Below are 22,641 nucleotides of genomic sequence, written 5' to 3'. Positions count from 1 at the left end.
TGTTCAGCACTATGTATGTCTTAGTATGCCATTAAAAACTCAGTCCTGTTTGAACAAGGCTCAACATTTTCACTGTTTTATAGTGAGAATAGTGTGTAAATAGTTGAAGTTCACAACAAATTAGTGATTTCTAATGATTCCATCTGCGAAGACTGCAACAGCGCACCCTGTGGCGGAGCAGGTTATCACCGACAGCAACTCCCGGATTTCCATGTTTAACTGCACATGTGTGGACTTCAGAAGTTGCTGTCAGTTTTACACAGTAATAACAATGAGCGCTAACAGCCTCGCCGTTATTACTACCGCAAATTCAGAGCCAATGTGTGATGAAATTAACTGTATAAAGTGTTAGAAACGCACAGGCGGTCAGCATCTTTGAAAGACAAATTCATGTTTTTAAGAGCAGTTGCTTGAAGTATTCACTGGAGATGTCTATAGTACGATATCCTCCAACTCAATAATTCAATTATACTGATGGATTCCAACACTAATGAGTTGGAAGGTCTACACTGGCTTAAAGGGCTCAAAACTAACGAATCACAGAGTACTAAGAGAACCAAGGGATGAGATTTGTGATGTGATGACAGTCATCATGAAACAGTTATGGGCAGGTTCCACTGGATTGGAAACAAGCCAGAACAGTACCCAAAATCAGTAAAGGTGAAGAATCTAATTTGGGAAACTACAGATGGTCCTACATCAATAACAGGCAAAATAATACAATCAACTTTCAGGAACAAACTTGAGAATTACCTGTATGATAACCTAGTAAATCTTCGCCTGCACAGCTTCAGTAACGAAAGATCCTGACTAACCTTGTATTTTATTTTCTATCAAATATGAAAACAAAACTGACAGTCAGGAAAAGCTCAGCTGATCCATTTAGTCTGCCCCATGCAGTTGTGATGTCTTATGAACCACGATACAGACACTCCCTACCCATGTAATCTCTTGGGAGAGGCGAAAACCCAAATATAAACCCAGGCCAATTAGGGAAATTAAAAACTGGAAAATTCCACTCCGACCCCTTTAGGCGAGCAAAACTAATCCAGGAGCTCACATTGACCCTGGCTTGTATTAAAGGGTACCTACTTTTGGTACAAGGTGATCTCCACCCCAGCCACAAACAGGTCCAGCTCTCTTGAAGGACTTAAACGAATCAACGTTCACCGCATGAGCCAACAGCCTGTTCCACAGTTCCACTATTCTCTGGGAAAAGAAGAACCGTCTAACATCCAGCCTAGTTTGCCCTTGTATAACTTGTAAGCTTGACCCCTGGTCCTCCCTGAACTATCCAGTTGAAATAATTGGTCTACATAAACACAATCTCGTCCATTCATTATTTTATAAAACTCGATCAAATTTGCCCTGAGTCTACGTTTAAACAGACTCAGCTCTTTGAGCCTATCTGGGTAAATAAGGTGTTTTAAACTAGGAATTAATCTAGTGGCCGTCTTCACCATGTGAGGCAAGCAAAACTATACACAGTGTTCTAACTGAGGTCTAACCAAGGTCTTGTACAAAGACAAAATGGTGCTTTATTTTCTAGCATTTGTTTTATAGTGCATTGTCCTGTGAATCCAACCTTGTTTGCTCTAGCTATAGCTTCAAACATTGGCCATGAACCTTTAGAAAGTGATGCACTATAACACCCAAATATCATTCATACACCACTAGCTTTAATTCTGTTCCCTGCAGGATATATGTATACTTAGCATTAGATCTGTCCACGTGCACAGCACTTTTCTAAGTTAAACATCATTTGCTGAACATGGGCCGATGTCCACAACGCGTTGAGATCTGCTTACAGTGGTTGAGCATCCTCTGCAGTCCTAACACTCACACAAAGCTTGATATCATTCGCAAACTTGCGAATCATTCTCCCAACACCTACTTCTAGGTCATTAATGAGAATAGTGAATAGCAAAGGCCCTAACATCAATTCCTGTGGGACACCACTGGTAACTGATCACCAAGTAGATCCAAATCTACCGACAACAACTTTCTGCCTATGGGTATTCAGCTTGTTCTCAAGCCACTGCTGCAGATTATCACTAATGCCACAAGATTCTATCTTGTAGAGAAGCTTCTTGTGAGGCACCTTATCAAAAGCCTTCTGAAAGTCCAGGAGGACAATGTCTACTGGGTTACCCTTATCCACTAACCTGCTGATTTTTTGTAAGGCACGACCTTCTTTTCCAGAACTCATGTTGGGTGTCGCTAATGGGGCCTTCTAATCTAAGTGGTCAACCTCCCAAACCCGTGACTTCTACCACCTAGAAGGACAAGGGCAGCAGGCGCATGGGAACACCGCCACCTCCAAGTTCCCCTCCAAGTCACACACCGTCCTGACTTGGAAATGTATCGCCGTTCTTTCATCGTCGCTGGGTCAAAATCCTGGAACTCCCTCCCTAACAGCACTGTGGGAGTACCTTCACCTCACGGACTGCAGCAGTTCAAGAAGGCGGCTCACCACCACTTTCTCAAGGGCAATTAGGGATGGGCAATAAATGCTGGCCTTGCCAGCGATGCCCACATCCCATGAATAAATAAAAAAATATAGGGCATCCCTAATGATTCCTTTAAGCATCTTACCTATTACTGAAGTCAAGTTAATGGGCCTATAGTTACCCAGATCTGCAAACATTAAAGTATAGAATGCAAGAGGATCTCTAATCATTTGCATGTTTTGCTGTGTCACAATTACTCCCTAAGAATTGGTCACAGGAGCTGGTGGCTGCTAACTAGCTTTACACCTGTAACTATAATAATTGATTGATATTGAAGTAACAGAAAGTACTCAAAACAACAACAACAACAACATACATTTGTATAGTGCCTTTAATGTGATAAACTGTCCTAAGGTGATGCATATAGGAGAGAGATGGACCGAATGGTAGAGGATTTAGGATGAACTGGCCAAAAGCATGGTCAGCAAGGGTAGGTTTCGAGGACAGGGAGGGAGGTAGCATGGCAAAGAGGTTTAGGGAGGGAATTCAGTGGGTGGGCAAGATGGTTAACATCTCTATCACCAGGTGTAAATACCAGTATGAGGTGGGGTGGGGGAGGGAGGGGGGCATTAGGGTGGGTGTGAGGGAAACTACACGACAACACAGAGTTGGAGGGTCATAGGATGCAGACTGGCATGTAGAGCGTTGGAAGAGGCATGGAAGGATTTGTCAATTAGGGCAAACATTTTGAATTTCATGCATTGGGAGGCAGTGGAGGTCAGCAGGGACACAGATGATAGATGTGTAAGATGCAGAGTTTGGCAAGTTGGAATGTGTGTAGAGAGGAGTTCAGGAGGCTAGTGAGCAGGGCCTTCGAGAAGGTGACTAAGGGTTTGACGTAAGAAAACTACTAGGCACTTGGTCTGAGTATTAAACAAAGCTTTAATCAACTGTTTTTCAACATGGAGATCTAGTTGTGTCATAGAAACATAGAGATAGGAACAGGAGTAGGCCATTCGGCCCTTCGAGCCTGCTCCGCCATTCAATGAGATCATGGCTGATCTTCGTCTGAGATCATAGCTGATCTTACCAGTTCAGTACCCCGTCCCCGCCTTTTCTCCGTAACCCTTAATCCCCTTAGCCTTCAGAAATATATCCAATTCTCTCTTGAAAATATTTATTGAATTAGCCTTCACAGCCCTCTGTGGCAGGGAATTCCACAGGCTCACCACTCTTTGAGTGAAGAAATTTTTCCTCATCTCTGTTTTAAATGATTTGCCCGCTATTTTTAGACTGTGGCCCCTGGTTCTGTGCTCCCCGGCCATTGGAAACATTCTCTCTGAATTCAGCCTGTCCAGGCCTGCCATAATTTTATATGTTTCGATGAGATCCCCTCTCAATCTTCTAAACTCCAGTGAGTACAAGCCCAAACTATTTAATCTCTCTTCGTAGGTCATTCCCGCCATTCCAGGTATCAGCCTGGTGAATCGCCGTTGCACTCTTTCCATGGCAAGAACATCCTTCCGCAGATGGGGCGACCAAAACTGTACACAATACTCCAGATGCGGTCTCACCAGCACCTTGTACAGCTGTAGTAAGGTATCCCTATTCCTATACTCGAACCCCCTTGATATGAAGGCCAACATACCATTTGCCTTCTTAATCGCCTGTTGCACCTGCATGCTCTCCTTCAGTGACTGGTGCACAAGAACACCCAGGTCCCTCTGCACTTCCCCATCTCCCAATCTATTGCCATTTAGATAATAATCTACCCTCCTGTTTTTACCCCCAAAGTGGATAACCTCGCATTTATCCACATTATAGTGCATCTGCCACGTATCTGCCCATTCCCCCAACCTGTCCAAATCGCACTGTAGCCTCCTGACATCCTCATCAGAGCCCACCCCTCCTCCTAGTTTAGTGTCGTCAGCGAATTTGGAAATATTGCATCCAATTCCCTGATCCAGATCATTTATATATATTGTGAACAGCTGGGGTCCCAGGACAGATCCTTGCGGCACCCCGCTGGTCACTGCCTGCCACTCCGAAAACGAGCCGTTTATTCCAACTCTCTGTTTTCTATCCGCCAGCCAGTTCTCTATCCACGTTAATACTTTGCCCCCAATCCCATGAGCCTTAATTTTGCATGATAATCTTTTGTGTGGGACCTTATCGAAGGCTTTCTGGAAGTCAAGGTACACCACATCCACTGGCTCTCCCCCATCTATTTTACCAGTTACTTCCTCAAAAAATTCCAGCAGATTAGTCAAACACGATTTACCCTTTGTAAATCCATGTTGACTCTGTCCGATCCTTTCCCCATTTGTCAAGTGCTCCGCTATTTTATCCTTAATAATGGACTCTAGCATTTTGCCCACAACCGATGTAAGGCTTACTGGTCTATAATTCCCTGCTTTCTCTCTACCCCCCTTTTTAAATATTGGGGTAACATTAGCTACCCTCCAATCCACGGGTACTGTTCCCGAGTCAATGGAGTTCCGGAAGATGATCCTTAGAGCATCTGCTATCTCCAGGGCCACCTCCTTAAGTACCCTAGGATGTAGTTTATCAGGCCCCGGGGATTTGTCGGCCTTCAGTCCCCTCAACTTACCCAACACCATATCCCTAGAGATACTAATTTCTGTCAGCTCCTCCCTCTCATTAGTCCCTATGTTTGCCGATATTCCTGGGAGGTTATTTGTGTCCTCCTTTGTGAATACAGAACCAAAGTATGAGTTTAATTGGTCTGCCATTTCCTTATTCTCCATTATATATTCTCCCGAATCGGACTGCAAGGGACCGACTTGGGATTTTACCAGTCTTTTCCTCCTGATATACCGATAAAAGCTTTTGCAGTCTGTCTTTATGTTTGCTGCAAGTTTACTTTCGTATTCTATTTTCCCCTTCCTGATTAATCCCTTTGTCCTCTTTTGCTGTATCCTGTACTGCCCCCAATCTTCCGGTCTGGTGCTTTTTTTTGCCAGTTGATATGCCCTTTTTTTTGATTTTATGCTGTCCCTAATTTCTCTCGTTATCCACGGTTGAGTCACCTTTTTAGGTTTATTTTTATGCCAAACCGGTATAAACATGTTCTGGAATTCTTCCATTCTATCTTTGAATGCTTGCCATTGTCTATCCACTGTCAATCCCCCCAGAAACACCACCCAATCAATCTTACCCAATTCCCGTCTCATACCCTCGTAATTCCCTTTATTTAAGTTCTGGACCTTAGTCTCTGATTCAATTTCCTCACTCTCCATCTCGACTGAGAGCTCGATCATATTATGATCGCTCTGACCCAAGGGGCCTCGTACAAGAAGATTGCTGATAAGTCCCTTCTCATTGCACAATACCCAATCTAAAATGGCCTGATCTCGAGTCGGCTCCTCGACATATTGGTCCAGATAACCATCCCGAAAACATTCCAGGAATTCCTCCTCCTCAGAATTTTTACTAATTTGGGTAGTCCAATCAATATGTAAATTAAAGTCACCCATGATGACAGCTGTGCTCTTATCGCACGCTTCTCTAATTTCCCTTTTTATGCCTTCCCTCACCTCCATATTACTATTTGGAGGCCTATATATCACACCCACTAACGTTTTCCTCCCCTTGCTATTTCTCATTTCTACCCATACAGATTCCGTTTCATCCGAGTTAATATCCTTCCTTTCCATTGCATTAATCCCCTCCTTTACCAGCAATGCTACCCCACCTCCCCTACCTTTTTGCCGATCCTTCCTAAATATTGTATATCCCTGGATGTTAAGTTCCCAGCCTTGCCCACCCTGCAGCCACGTTTCTGTAATCCCAATCAAATCATACTTGTTTACCTCTATTTCCACAACTAATTCATCCACCTTGTTCCTAATGCTTCTAGCATTAAGATACAAAGCCTTCAGGCTTGCTTTTTTCACACTCTCATTGTGAATTAGTTTGGCCCTTTGTGTTTCTCTCCTTTGCTTATTGCTTCTCACCTTTCTACCATCTATTTCTGACTTCATATGACTTCCCTCTTTTCCACTACCTAGGTTCCCATCCCCCTGCCAAATTAGTTTAAATCCTCCCGAACCGCCCTAGAAAATATTACCCCGAGGACATCGGCTCCCTCACAGTTCAGGTGTAGACCGTCCCCTTGGTACAGGTCACTCCTCCCCAAGAACTGGTTCCAATACGTCAAGAATTTAAATCCCTCTCCCTTGCACCACTGCTCAAGCCACGTATTTAGCTTATCTATCTTACTCTCTCTAAACTTATTAGCTCGTGGCACTGGTAGCAATCCAGAGATTACTACCTTTGAGGTCCTACTTTTCAATTTAGCTCCTAACTCCCTAAATTCAGCTTGTAGGACCTCCTCCCTCTTTTTACCTATATCGTTGGTACCTACATGTACCACGACAACTGGCTGATCCCCCTCCCCCTTCAGAATGCTCTGCACCCGCTCCGAGACATCCTTGACCCTTGCACCAGGGAGGCAACATACCATCTTGGAGTCTCGGTCTCGGCCACAGAAACTCCTATCTATCCCCCTTACAATTGAATCCCCTATCACTATAGCCCTATCCCTCTTTTTCCCGCCCTTCTGTGCAGCAGAGCCAGTCATGGTGCCCTGAACCTGGCTGCTGGTGCCTTCCCCTGATAAGTCATCTCCCCCAACAGTACCCAAAACGGTAAACCTGTTTTGGAGGGAGATGACCGCAGGTGACTCCTGCACTACCTTCCTGCCTTTATCCTGCCTTTTGGTCACCCATTTACTGTCTGAGCTAGCCTTTACCTGCGGTGTGACCAACTCACTGAATGTGCTATCCACAACATCCTCAGCATCGCGTATGCTCCAGAGTGAGTCCATTCGCAGCTCCAGCGCCGCCATGCGGTCCGCTAGGAGCTGCAGCTGGACACACTTCCTGCACACATAGTTGTCAGGGACAGTGTCCCTGATTTCCCACATGGCACAGGAGGAGCATGACACGGGTCTGAGCTGCCCTTCCATGACTTAACCCTTACAATACCCTTTTATTTACTACGATTTAGCTTAATTATTGAATTCTACTTAGAATAAGTTTGTGAAAGTACTCACCAACCAGTCACCTACCTGTTTTCTGGTGTTGTATTTTCACTGCCGCCTCCTGTCCTGGAACCTTTTCCACCTAGGTTAGGCTCCTGAAATAAAATAAATTGAACCTACCTTTTCAACTTCCCCTAACCCCTAAAAGGTTAGAGGAGGTGGAAGGGTGGGAGACACTACACTGTAGTGTTTCGGGTTTAGCAACAGCTCCACCTATATAAGAGTTACTGGCCTCCTGCTCTCCCGACTGCACCAGCTCGCAACTGCCGCCGATTTGAATCTGCCGCCGCTTTTAACTGCCGCCGGTCACTGCCCCTTCACAGGTCCGATGCTCTGATCGGGCCTCACCTCGCAACTGCCGCCGATTTGAAACTGCCGCCGCTTTTAACTGCCGCCGGTCACTGCCCCTTCACAGGTCCGATGCTCTGATCGGGCCTCACCTCGCAACTGCCGCCGATTTGAAACTGCCGCCGCTTTTAACTGCCGCCGGTCACTGCCCCTTCACAGGTCCGATGCTCTGATTGGGCCTCACCTCGCAACTGCCGCTGATTTGAAACTGCCGCCGCTTTTAACTGCCGCCGGTCACTGCCCCTTCACAGGTCCGATGCTCTGATCGGGCCTCACCTCGCAACTGCCGCCGATTTGAAACTGCCGCCGCTTTTAACTGCCGCCGGTCACTGCCCCTTCACAGGTCCGATGCTCTGATCGGGCCTCACCTCGCAACTGCCGCCGATTTGAAACTGCCGCCGCTTTTAACTGCCGCCGGTCACTGCCCCTTCACAGGTCCGATGCTCTGATCGGGCCTCACCTCCTGTTAAAGAATGTCCTGAGCAAGCTGGGCCCATGTCCGAGTATTTATACTCTCCCTGGACAGCGCCACCAGCAGGCTGCCCAGTATCATTTCATAAGTTATTTCCACATGTATGACAAGATTCATGTCAGGGCTTCAATGACAGGGGACACAGACAGGGGTGAAAGCAAGCAATGTCGCAGAGGTGAAAGTATGCAGTTCTTGGCATTTATGATAGGATGTGGGGTTTGTATTTCAGCTCCGGGGCGAATAGGACACTGAGGGTATACATCGTCTGGTTCAGCCTCGGTGAGCACCTGGGCAGGGGAATAGTGCCAGGAGCATGGGTAAAAGTTTTGGGCGGGAGCCAAAGGTGATAGTTTGGGTTTTCCAGTGTTATTCCAATAGCAGTTTCTGTGTTGAAACAATAGCATTCAATAAAGAATAACACTGGAATTAATAAAGTCTCAGTCTGAATTATTGGTGTTTTCCATGCTGTTTGGAGTAACGGTTCCTCATTGAGCACATATTTAACAATAATTTTCTTTATACCACAAAGGTAGTCTAGTTTTATTCATACACTTTATTCCTTATAAAATTATAAAACTCTTCTCTTGTAAATGTTGTGAATGAGATCTTTATGAAACTAGAATGGGTTGAAATTAAAGTACTATGATAATAGGATAATGAAGATCTACATGAAACGAAAGGTAGGATTTTCTGTGAAGCCAAAGCTCTCAACTCTTGGGCTGGATTTTGTGAATGGAGGCGAGTTGGAGGCGGGACTGCTGCTTGTCGTGTCAATGTCCCGCCTCCATCCTCGCCTGACCAACCAGAGGGATTTTCCCCTGATTGAGCTTGTTAAGCCCGCCCTGCGGGCTCAGCAGGCCCATTAGGGAGGAAGTCACTGACAGAGCACGTCAATGTCAGAAGTGCTATCTGTCAAAACTTCTTCAAAGAAGAAATATCAGCGTTTGACAGCTCTGTGAAGCTGTCAAAACACTGACATTCTCTTTAGTTTGATGAGCCCTTATGTTGAGGACTCATCAAACCTTTCAAATTTGTAAATTTCACATGGCTATTGGAAAGGAGGTTCCAACAGCCATTATGTGAAATTGACAAGTAGGATGTCCGCTCTTCCGATCCACCATGGCTAAAGGCTGTAAGAAGAAAACTAGGTAAGTGAACACATTTTTAAAATTATCACTCACCTTGCATACTTACCACTCCACACTTGCACCCATCACTCACCTCTACACCTTACATCCAGGTGCCTCCGACCACCGCAGACCTCCTCCATGTCTCCTCCAACCCGACAGGGTTCTCTGAGGTTGGGAAACCTTCACCTATGAAGGTAAAATGGCACTAATCCTTTTTTCTGCCTGTTAACAGGCAGTTAAAAGGATTAAATGCCTTTCCCGCCTCCAGGAGACGGGACCCGAAGCTGCACATCTTCCCGCCTCCTGGCAAAAGGGCACGGAGGTGGGATGAGGGCAGCTTTGCCATCCGCCCCCACTTTCTTCGAATTTACTGGCTGTCCCGACTCCGTGCCCACCTCCTCAGGGCTTGGAAAATCCAGCTCAAGGTGTTGTTCACTTGTCAGACCAGTAGATGAGGCTCAAGGGCAGGTCAATGATTACAGGCAAACTGTGGATGAAGTTAGTCGTACAAGGTCTTCCTTCTTTTCCCCTCCCCCTCTCTGAATAAACCATCATAGTTCGTGGCCAAACCAAGGGTCAGTGAAGCACCCCGATCAGGAGACATGCATTTTGAGTATCAGGCGAGGCTGTGGTTCAAGCACAAAACTATCTGGACTGGGTGAGGATTCCCTACTGCCTGGTTTTGAATTGGACAGGCCAGTTGAGTGTCTGGATATGGGAGGGTTGGCAGGGGGGTGAGTGAACTGACATAGTCTTTATGCCAACTAATTAGCTATCTAGAAATTTCTAAAACATATGTAAAAGGGACCCAAGGGCCTGTTTTTTTTGCAAAAACTGAAGTTTGTTTCTTCAACTCCTGTGCCTTATGATGCAAATGCATTTTTTTTATTTTCAGTAGCTGTCAATATCATTCTGTGACTGCAAATAAACGAGGAGGTGGAGCTGGTCCTGTAAAACTTTCTTATTCTTTGACCCCACTGAGTACAACGTTATGTTTAGTGGCCCAACTAATTTTTATATCAGCAACAATGAGCATGTCAAAAAAAACAAAAAGACGTGCATTTCTATAGCGCCTTTCACAACCTCAGGATGTCCCAAAGTGCTTTACAGCCAATGAAGTACGTTTGGAGTGTAGACACTGTTGTAATGTAGGAAACGCGGCAGCCAATTTGCGCACAGCAAGCTCCCACAAACAGCAATGTGATAATGACCAGATAATCTGTTTTTAGTGATGTTGGTTAAGAAATAAATATTGGCCCCAGGACACCAGGAGAACTCCCTTGATCCTTTTCGAATAGTGTCGTGGGATCTCTTACGCCCACCTCAGAGGGCAGACGGGGTCTCGGTTTACCGTCTCATTGGAAACACGGCACCTCCGACAGCGCAGTGCTCCCTCAGCACTGCACTGAAGTGCCAGCCTAGATTATATGCTCAAGTCTGTAAGGGGTTTTCTCCGATACTGGTCCCCCGTTACACACAGTTCTTGGATGTCAGGATTTATAAGAACAAAATACAAACGGCACAGGGTTTTGGCTCAACCTTTGATTCGTTCGTTTATTGAACACACACACACAATTACTTCTCCAGTATAAATCCCTACGATTTATGTCAGGCTAACAACCCCAAAATACAAACCCCTACACAAGGATCATTTGTATCGGCACAATATGACACAGTTAAACCTGTCCGCGATTTGACTGTTACATATAAAGTTACCCAGACTCAATCACAAAGCCCTTATTGTGATCTGACTGAAACTCACAAACTTACTCAGACTCAATCATAAAAGCCCCCTCTATGATTTGACTGAAACATACAATCACCACTCCCGATCGGCTGTCTCTTGGAGTTGATTGTAGGCCCGAATCTTTCTGTTCGCTGTTCTGCCGTCGACTTCCCACACCACTGTCTTCAAAGTGATCTTACTTTAAACCAAAACTAACTTGCAGTATCTTGACACACATTTCCTGAGCATACTATTCGTTTCAAAATGTGTGAATTGTCCCTGATATTGTCCATTGATTAGAGATATCTTTCTGACAATGCATCCTACCCAAAGTGACTGCATATGCGAAGTTGTTGGTTTCTGTTAGCATTCGTATTCAAAAGGTTCAAGGCCCAGCCTATTGTCTAGGCCTGCACTGCAACTAGTTATTCGGGGGCCATGGTCTAAGGTGAACAATGTAACCCCTTAAGTTACAGGAATATGCGGATGTTCTTGTTCAGATTTTAGATTGTGATCCAGTCGTAGTTTTGGCTGCAATGTTTGAATTAACCCTTTATTGCCGAGCCCTTTTTGCGGTCTCTGCAGTTCTGGGTTTTTATATTTCATAGTCCAATATTTTTACCGTTGGGGGGGAGGAATCGATCCTACAAGTCTCAAGCTCAAAGCACGGTCCTTAATTTAGAAAAAGCTTTTTGACTGTCAGCAGTTGTGGGTGATTTGGTTTCTTTGAACAACTTTTTTGAATAAAATCTTTAACTGCTGCTTCCTAGAACGTGCCTTGCACCAGAGTGTGATTTTACATGCCATTCATTTTCATTTTCCACCTAGGCATAAAAAGGAAAAAGAATGATTCCTGTAAGATTCGCAAAATTCCCACGTTTCCCCCAAGGTTATTAATAAAATGGACCCTGCATGGACATTTTTTAAAAAGGGTACCCAAAAGATGGCGTCCGCACCTCGTGACCAAAAGCCTGCAAGATTTTAAAAGCTTGGACTCTGTGGCAGCACAAGCAGCTTTTGGGGAAATCGAAACCTAAAATGCAGTTTCTGTGAAAAGGGACTTTGTATTTTGGAAAACAGACAGCAAACGTTAAATATGCATTATGCCGGATCGTAGACAGATCAAAACCAGTTAGGCCTATGCTTGAGGCCATCAAGCTGTTTGCATAAATAATCGGTACCAGCTTATGGGAGCCGTCAAGGCTGGACAGGCCGATTAGAATGCATTAATAACAATACAGCTCGGACATCAGGCCGTTAGGTGTGATAAACGGCCATCTAAAAGCAGTTAGTTTAGATTGCTATAATCATTTAAAACAGCCCGCCAAAATTGGAACAATGAACTAACCTGATTTGGCACGCAGATAAGGGGCTTCGAAAGGAGTATAACTGTGGGCCATGGGTAGCAATCACTCTCTTGACTCTTGCGCTCTTGACTCTGACCTCTCGTCTGGTCTTGGGCTGCCGCCGCCCGTACTCGTACCCTGGCCTCGTGGCGGGTTCTCTCCTCGCTCCCCGTAGCAAAGTTTCAGCAACTAAGGACACCATACCAATTGCGGGGGAGGGGAACGAGACCTGAGTCCATAGCCATCCAGGACGCCCAGGCCGCAAAAAGGGGAGAGACGAAAGTGAGTAGGCAGTCCAGGACTTGTATAGTAACTGAATGAGACGAGACAAAAGGAGACGAAGAAGACGGTAACAACTCAATAAGAGCAGAGCAGGGCAGCGAAAAATGTATTGATGAGGCCAAGCATCTAGTTATAAGCTGGCGCTTGGTGAGACGAACATTCCTGTTGAGCACTGCGAAAATGCAGGTGTCCACGCCACGATGAGTATACTGGCGTTTTAATGCTTGGGTAGGAAAATCTAGGCAGTTAAAACTGCCAACTGCCCTATAGGCACAACTTTACCGCCGATGACCGCCCGAGGGAGAAGAAGAGGAGAACCCATCGCGACGAGACGACAGCGGTAGCGGAGGAGAAGAAGGTGTGTCACAGCAGCAGCTCCAGCACCGCGCCCCTGAAGACCACGTGGTGAGCATGAATTCTGGCCCCTCATAGCTTAATCTAGTTAGGTATAAGGGGTGGGATAAGGATAAGGGAATCGTTAATGTAGTTTTGTTTTCCCTCGATGTGCCGTGTGTTCCCCATTCCCTGTCTAAGTATAGTTATTTTGTATTTGCCTGCATTTTATACTAGTGACTTCTCATAAGATTGTTTTAATTTCTGTTTTAATAAAATCTTGGTTTTCTTACATCCAAACCACTTGTCCACTCGAGTTTTTCTGTATTGCCGCCTGTACCTAAGTCCGGTGTCTAGAACCCAGGGGCGCGGGAGCGATTCGAACCGCTCACCAACAGTCAGGGGCATAACTGACTGGGCGCACGCGCCACAGCCGCCACCCCCTACAGAAAATGGCGACCGCGACAGGACACCGGCAACAGGGGTGTGATACAGTAGACAATGGTTCGGATGAGCAAACCATGATGGAGGAAAGGATTTCTGATTATGTGTTTAACAAGGTGAATATCACTAAGAAGTGGATCACCACTCTGTTAAGGGCTGGGCATCCGGTAGATGCAGCAGCTAAGTGGACAGAGGGAAAGGAACACAAGAAGTCCTTAGAGAAGGCAGTCTGACTGATGTGTTTCAAAAAGCAGGTCCAGCTTTTGGACAGGCTCGTTGCAGCACAGGCAGTCGAGCTGAGGGAGTCAGCCCTGGAGATCCAGGATAAGGCTCTAGCAGGGAAGAAGTTATTAGTAGCTTTGCAGGCCTTGAATCAGGAGAGAGTGCATTTAATGGGAGAACACAAGGCCCAGTTGGAATACCTACGGTGCCAAGTCACGGAGGCCAAGGGAAATGAGCTAAGCTTGCGGGAGAAGAACGCCCGCTTGGCAAGGCAGATTAGGGAACAGGAAGAGAAAGTACAGGAGGTAAAGGCAGCTTACAATCTAGCGAGCGAGCAGGGGTTTGAGGAGGCAGACCACGGCCCCTGTAAAGAGCGGATAGAAAATCTGAGCCAGGCCCTCCGGAAGGCAAAGGGCATGGTATGCCTCATAAGCCCAAAGGCAGGTCAGGCAGATTTTATGAGGAACGAGGGGAGGACAGTTCCAACGTCACCGGTAGTGCCCAGGGACGACTCGGTTGAGAGAGAGATCTCACGACCACCACCCGTAGTGCCAAGTTTCAGCGAGGTTTGGCAGCAAGGGTGGGTGGAGCCAGGGGTGGAGCCCGAGGTGGAAGCGGAGGTAGGGCAACCCCCGCCAGAGAAGTCAGAGCCGGGACCGATGTGCCCAGCACGGCATAGGAGGCTCGGCCCACCCGTCGATGGCGACGATGAGGGACCCCTCCAAAACCAGTTTGTATTACCCTTTAACACCCAACAGCTTAGGGCTATGGTCAACCATATCCCGAAGCTCTCCGAAAAGGGAGACCCCTCGATCCACTTCAGGGACATGGAGCAGGCAGCCAGCATCAACGACTGCGATGGCGCTAAGCAGGCCAAGGTGCTGCTATTTTCCCTGGAGAGTAGCCTCCTCCAATCCCTCTCTGACAAGTGTAAAAGGGGGCAGAGTGGATACGAGGAGCTTAGAGACGTGGTTCTGGAGGCCATGGGGATGAATGAGGGAAGTCCTTTCTCCCATGTGGAGAAGACGGTCCAGCTCCCAGGGGAAACCCCGCAGGCTTTTGCGGACCGGCTGTGGCCGGTGTACCGGAGGGCTTGTCCAGGGACGCCGAACCGGGGGTTCCTGAACCGGGATCTCCTGGCCCATTGGCTTCGTTGCCTGGTGGCGAACAGCTTGCCACAGGTCCGGGCCAAGGCAGAAGTCTGGTTCGACCCCAAAAATCCCCAGACCATCGAGCTTACGGTGATCAGGCAGCTAACTCTGGCATATAAAAACGGTAGGGGAGCCGATGCACACCCACCCAAGGGAAAGGTGCATGAGGCAAAACCCGGACCGGGTAGGAAAGAGTGGCACCAGGAAGGGAGTAGCCCCCCAACACAAAGACGAATTGTTACGGGTGTGGGAAGGATGGTCACTGGCGGAAGGAGTGCAAAAACCCTTGGAAAGATAACAAGGGAAAGAATTCCACAGCCCCAGCCCAAAAGACGGAGACAGGAATCTCTCCCGCAGAGGTCGAGTCACTTTTGGACACCATGAGGTCCTTATTGACTGGCCAGGGGAAAGTAGCAGCCGCCACCAGTGCTCTGACCCCGTCAGCCCCATCCAACCCACAGCCCTGGCTAGAGCCAGCGCAGCCTGTTTACCTGTGTCCTCTCCGGTATGATGAATGGAAAAGACCCCTTTTGGAGATGGAGGTAGAAAAGGTGACAGGGACCTATCTGTTAGACACGGGGGCATCATGCACCGTGGTCTACTCAGCTAACCCCACCACCTCGCCTCTCTCTAACAGAGTCCCATACAGTCTGTCGGGGTTCACAGGTAAAGAACAGGCTGGCTCATTTTCCATCCCGCTCGCCATTCATTTAGGACCGCTCCGCTCCAAGTGGACCTGTTTCCTGATGAAATGGGAAGTGGAGGGTGGAAGAGGGGTCCTGGGTGTTATGTTCATTAATAACTCATCGTTTTTATTAAGAACAGCTAGCTTTTGCTCGACACTTTATTGAGCACATGTGGACTAGGCACAGTATCTGTAGAGGCCTCCATCTTGACTGCTGCCTTGTGGGTAGCCTAGTGCATCGTGGGTAGCCCACTCTTATATACATACAGCACCACCTAGTGTACCATTCCAGAATGACAGGTTACTGATCATTACATCCCCCTTTCTTTGAGGTTAAACAAAATCAGTATCAATCAATATCAATCAATCATTACAACATAAACATCTTCAACAGTCAATACATTTTCAATGTAGTTTTCTTTGTACTCAAAGATTAAGTCTATCAGGCTTTTTAACTTCATGTGTGGATCTTCTCAGCACAGGTAAGTCTGATGTGTTTTCATGAGAGCCTGTATGTGTATTTGTGTTAGATTGTTCTGGTGGTGAGTGACAAGATTCAGTTGCGGCATTGTCATCGATTTGCTCTTCGATAGTCTCTTGTGTTTGTAGGAGGGAACGGCGGTTCCTCCTGAGAATCTGTCCTTCCTCAGTTCTAACAGTGTATGACCTTGGTCCTACTTCCTCAAGAACTGTAGCTTTCCTGTTCCATGCATCTGGATCCTCAATCCTGACAACATCATCCTTTGTCAATGGTTTCAGAGTTTTGGATGACTTGTCATAGTATGATTTCTGTTTCAGCTTTAACAGTTGAAGTCTCTGTCTCAGTTCCTTACTCTGCTTTTCTTTTGCACAGCAGGGTAGCGTGGTACGCAACTTGCAACCCATTAGGAGTTCAGCAGGTGAAGAACCAGAGTCTAAAGGTGAGGCTCGGTAGCTCAGCAGGGTGAGATAAGAATCAGACTTGCTTTCTGTTGCTTTCTTCAGTGGCTGCTTGAGAACTTGAACACCTTTCTCTGCCTTACCATTCGACTGAGCATACAAAGGACTGGATGTGATGTGTTGAAAGTCATAATGTGCTGCAAACTGTTGCCACTCCTTACAGTTGAAGCACGGACCATTGTCACTAACGGCAATCCTGGGAATTCCATGTCTGGCGAAGATGGATTTCACATGCATTATGACACTGCTTGCTGTGGTGCTTGAGAGCAGTGCCATCTCAGGATAGTTAGAATAGTAGTCAATCACTATTAGATAGTCTTTACCATCTAAATGAAAAAGGTCCATACCAACCTTTTGCCATGGTGCTGTTGGTATGTCAGCTACTATCATTGGTTCCTTTGCTTGTTTGTTTTGGTGTTTCTGACATGTCTCACATTTGCCTATCATGTTCTCAATGTCCTTATTTATGCCAGGCCAATAAACAGTGTCTCTTGCTCTCCTTTTGCATTTTTCAATTCCGAGGTGTCCCTCATGAATCCTTTTGAGCATGTCTTGACGTAGAGCCTGTGGAATGACTATTCTGTTCTGTTTTAGTAATAGTCCACTTGCGACACTCAATTCTGACCTTATGTGAAAATATTTTGGACAGGAACCTTTTGGCCAACCATGATGAATGTTCTCTATTACTGTTTGTAATACTGTATCTTTTACTGTTTCTTCTGCTATTTGCTTTGATTTTGTGTCTGACACAGGCAGCGCAGCAGTGACCATACTCACATGAACATCCACGTCTTCTTCAGTAGAGCTCACATGACTCATTGTGGGTGCTCGGGATAGTGCATCTGCTAACACTATGTATTTGCCTGGTGTGTAGATCAGTTCAAAGTCATATCTTTGCAGCTTCATCATGAGTTGTTGAATCCTTGGAGACATCTCATTCAGGTTCTTTTTTATGATGGCAACCAGTGGGCTGTGGTCTGTCTCAACTGTGAAGGTGGGAAGTCCATATATGTAGCCATGGAACTTTTCTAATCCAACTACCAAGCCTAGACATTCCTTTTCAATCTGGGCGTATCGACACTCAGTATCAGTCATAGACCTGGAGGCATAGGCAACAGGCTTCCAATCTTCACCCTCTGCTTGTAGCAAGACCGCACCTAGGCCATCCTTTGATGCATCCGTTGACACTTTGATTCTCTGTTGGGTCAAAGAAGGTGGTACAGGTGTGGTTGTCAGCACTGTTTTGAGATTCATCCACTCTTGTTCATGTCTTTCTGTCCATGCGAACTCATTTGTTTTATGTAGCAGGTCTCGCAGACAGGTTGTCTTGGCTGACAAGTTAGGAATGAACTTTCCAATGAAGTTTATCATCCCCATGATGCATAGCACTCCTTTTTTATCAGTGGGTCGGGGCATTTTGAGTATGGCGTTTTCTTTTTCCATATCTGGCTCTATTCCTTTACCAGATAAATTATCTCCTAGGAAAGCGACTTCCTGGACACCAAACTGACACTTGGCTTTGTTGAGCTTCAGTCCATTCCGGCGTATGCTCTGTAGCACTTTAGTCAGTCTCTCATTGTGTTCTTTCAGTGTGGAGCCCCAGATGATGATGTCATCAACATAGACCCAAACTCTTTCCAGACCTTCAATTATGTGTTCCATCGCTCTATGAAAGATTTCAGATGCAGATATTATCCCGAAAGGTATTCTGAGGAAACAATGCCTGCCAAATGGTGTGTTGAAGGTACAGTATTTGGTGCTCTCTTCATCCAGTTTTAGTTGCCAAAATCCTTGTGAGGCATCGAGCTTTGTAAAGTATCTGGCACCTGACATTTCACTGGTGATTTCTTCTCGCTTGGGAATCTGGTAGTGTTCATGTTTTATGTTTGCATTTAAGTCCTTTGGATCCATGCATATTCTTAGATCATTGTTCTTTTTCTTTACACATACCATGGAGTTAACCCAGTCTGTTGGCTCTTCGACTTTCCTGATGACTCCTAGTGTGGTCATTCTGTCCAGTTCTTTCTTGAGCCAGTCACGCAGGGGTGCTGGAACTCTTCGTGGAGCATGTACCACTGGCTGAGCATCCTCCTTTAGCTGGATCTTGTAAGTGAATGGTAGAACTCCAAATCCTTTGAACACATCCTGGAAATTATTTACTACAGAATCCACTGAGTCATCTGGTCTGTTTATGGCACAGTTTATACGGTATACTCTCTTGACCAGTTCTAAGTCCTCACAAGCCTTGTCACCCAGTAGTGAATCAAGTCCTTCAGCCACAACAGAAAACATGAGATGATGCACTTTGTCTTTGACTGTCACTTTAAGTCTGCATACACCTAAGCTATCTATTTTCTGTCCATTATAGTCCTTCAGTAGTACTGACTTTTTCTGTATTTTGGGCTTTTCTTTCATATTTTTAATGTCACTCATACTGATTAAGTTTGCTTTTGCCCCAGTGTCTAGTTTCAATGTAACTAATGCTCCATTTACCTGCAGTGGGATCATCCATTTGTCCTCTTTTACTGCATTAATTTTATGTTCAGCAGTGTCCATATCTGAGGGCTGCACATTTTCTGTATCCTTTTTGACATTGTCACATGACACCATTCGTACAAAAAATGTCTCACTTAAATCAGTGTCCTCAATTACATTAACTCGTTACCCTTTCTTAGTTTTTACTTTTGAAAAGCATTGTTTGGCAAAGTGATTCTTTCCATGACATTTTCTGCACATTTTTCCAAACGCTGGACATTGTTTTAACTGGTGTTTGTAACCACAGCGTTTACAATTAAAAATTCCTTCCTCCGATTGCTTTTCATTTCTGTTCTGCCCATGTTTCTTCCCCTTGTAGGACACAGCACCGACAGCAGCACTTACTACAATCGCATCATTACTGATTTCACTGAAAGTCTTCGCATGCTTTCGAGCTAGCTCACTGGCTTGGCATATTTTCACAGCATTTTCCAATGTCAGTTCGGTTTCTCTCAACAGACGTTCCCTGACCTTTTTATCATGAATACCAAACACAATTTGGACATGAATCATGGATGCTTTCAGCTCAGAGAAATTACATGTCTGTGCTTTCAGTTTCAGATCAGTCACAAAGCTATCAAAAGTCTCATTTTGCTGCTGTGTCCTTGAACAGAACATGTATCTTTCATAGGTTTCATTCTTTTTGGGAGAACAATGTGTATCAAATTTCTTTAGCACATCGTCTACATTTTCTCTGTTCTCCTCTGGATTAAATACAAATGTATTAAATACCTCTATCACCTGTGGGCCTGCAACTGTGAGCAGCAACACTATTTTCCTTGCGTCTGGCTTCGTACCGTACCCGATGGCAGCAATGTAGAGTTCGAATTGTTGTTTAAAAGTCTGCCAATTGTAGTCGACATTTCCTGTGAGTTTCAAACGCTCTGGTGGCTTCAAATTCTCCATGTCACGTTGCACATTATTCAGCAGATCTTACCAATCCTGGTACCATGTTATGTTCATTAATAACTAATTGTTTTTATTAAGAACAGCTAGCTTTTGCTAGACACTTTATTGAGCACATGTGAACTAGGCACAGTATCTGTAGAGGCCTCCATCTTGACTGCTGCCTTGTGGGTAGCCTAGTGCATCATGGGTAGCCCACTCTTATATACATACAGCACCACCGAGTGTACCATTCCAGAATGACAGGTTACTGATCATTACACTGGGGGCCGACTTTATTGTAGGCCACGGGATCCTAGTAGATTTGAGGAATCATTGCTTATGGGGGGCAGGTAAAGTGAAGAACGGTGAGGTAGTAGTGATCCCAGGATAGGAAGGGAAGAGGATCCTATGCACCATGAAGCCCAAAGAGGGTTATAACCTCGAGCTTATGGTCAGTAACACCCCACAGGAGTTCCAGGCATTTGTGCAGGCCCACCTGGCCACATTTGCCACTCACAAACACGACTGTGGGAGGGTCAACGGGTTTGAGGTCAGCATAGGCGTGGACCCCATGGCCCGACCACAGAAAGAGTATAACTTCCCCAGGGAAGCAGAGCCAGACATGGAAGCAGCCATGTCCTCGTTAGTACAGCAGGGAGTTCTGAGACCGATAGCTACCCACGTGAATTCTCCATTGTGGCCGGTTAGAAAGCCGGACAATTCCTGGAGGGCCATGGTGGACTATCGAGTGCTCAATAGTAACATCCCAGCCTGTGCACCCACAGTAGCAGCAGTTGCCGACCTGATAGGAAGTATTCCAGCATCCGCGACCACGTTCATGGTGCTGGATATTTCCAACGGGTTTTGGTCCATCCCTTTAAGGAGGGAGGATCAGTACAAGTTTGCCTTTACGTTTAAAGGGCAACAGTACACGTGGAACTGCTTGCCTCAGGGCTTCCACAACAGACCCAGCATTTTCCATCAGTGCATGGCAGACAGTTTAAAGGATTTTAGCCAACCCAGACAGTTGGTCCAATATGTGGATGACCTGCTCCTGTTCACCAATTCGAAAGAATAGCGTGGCCCACTATTGGCCGAACTGCTGGAGCTGCTAGGGCAGAAGGGTTTCAAGGTAAACCCCAAGAAAGCGCAGATCGGCCAGCAGGAGGTGAAATTCCTCGGCCTGACCATGCGCGCTGGAGAAAGGGCCATAGATAAGGGGCTTTGAAAGGAGTATAACTGTGGGCCCCGGGTAGCAATCTTGCGCTCTTGACTCTGACCTCTCGTCTGGTCTTGGGCTGCCGCCGCCCGTACTCATACCCTGGCCTCGTGACAGGTTCTCTCCTCGCTCCCCGTAGCAGAGTTTCAGCAACTAAGGACACCATACCAATTGCGGGGGAGGGGAACGAGACCCGAGTCCATAGCCATCCAGGACGCCCAGGCCACAAAAAGGGGGGAGACAAAAGTGAGTAGGCAGTCCAGGACTTGTATAGTAACCGAACGAGACGAGACGAAAGGAGACGAAGAAGACGGTAACAACTCGATAAGAGCAGAGCAGGGCAGCGAAAAAAATGTATTGATGAGGCCAAGCGTCTAGTTATAAGCTGGCGCTTGGTGAGGCGAACATTCTTGTTGAGCGCTGCGAAAATGCAGGTGTCCACGCCACAACGAATATACTGGCGTTTTAACACTTGGGTAGGAAAGTCTAGGCAGTTAAAACTGCCAACTGCCCTATAGGCACAATGTTACCACCAACGACCACCCGAGGGAGAAGAAGAGGAGAACCCATCGCGACGAGACGACGATGGTAGCGGAGGAGAAGAAGGTGTGTCGCAGCAGCAGCTCCAGCACCGCACCCCTGAAGACCACGTGGCGACGGGGTACCTAAGAGGACAGAAGACCAGACCTCAAAATTTTGCATCCATTAAAACAGTTAGTTTTGCTTTGGATTGGTGAGCATGAATTCTGGCCCCTCATAGCTTAATCTAGTTAGGTATAGGGGGTGGGATAAGGATAAGGCGATTGTTAATGTAGTTTGTTTTCCCTCGATGTGCCGTGTGTTCCCCATTCCCTATATAATTATAGTTATTTTGTATTTTGCCTGTAATTAATACTAGTGACTTCTCATAAGACTGCTTTATCTTCTGTTTTAATAAAATCTTGGTTTTCTTACATCCAAACCACTTGTCTACTTGAGTTTTTCTGTATCGCCACCTGTACCTAAGTCCGGTGTCTAGAACCCAGGGGCGTGGGAGCGATTCAAACCGCTCACCAACAGTCAGGGGCATAACTGACTGGGCGCATGCGTCACACCCGCCACCCCCTACATTCCTAGTGGAAACCGATAAGTAAAAAGTTAAAGTAAAAAGAAAAGAGGAAAGACTTGCATTTATATAGCGCCTTTCATGACCACCGGACGTTTCAAAGCACTTTACAGCCAATTAAGTACTTTTGAAGTGGAGTCACTGTTGTAATGTGGGAAACGTGGCAGCCAATTTGCACACAGCAAGGTCCCACAAACAGCAATGTGATAATGACCAGATAATCTGTTTTTGTTATGTTGGTTGAGGGATAAATATTGGCCAGGACACCAGGGATAACTCCCCTGCTCTTCTTCAAAATAGT

This window comes from Somniosus microcephalus, chromosome 18, assembly GCF_052327205.1.
Source record: "Somniosus microcephalus isolate GS21.2 chromosome 18, FLI_Smic_1.0, whole genome shotgun sequence".
NCBI classification, from domain to species: Eukaryota; Metazoa; Chordata; class Chondrichthyes; order Squaliformes; family Somniosidae; genus Somniosus; species Somniosus microcephalus.
Note: the sequence above shows the minus strand (reverse complement) of the source record.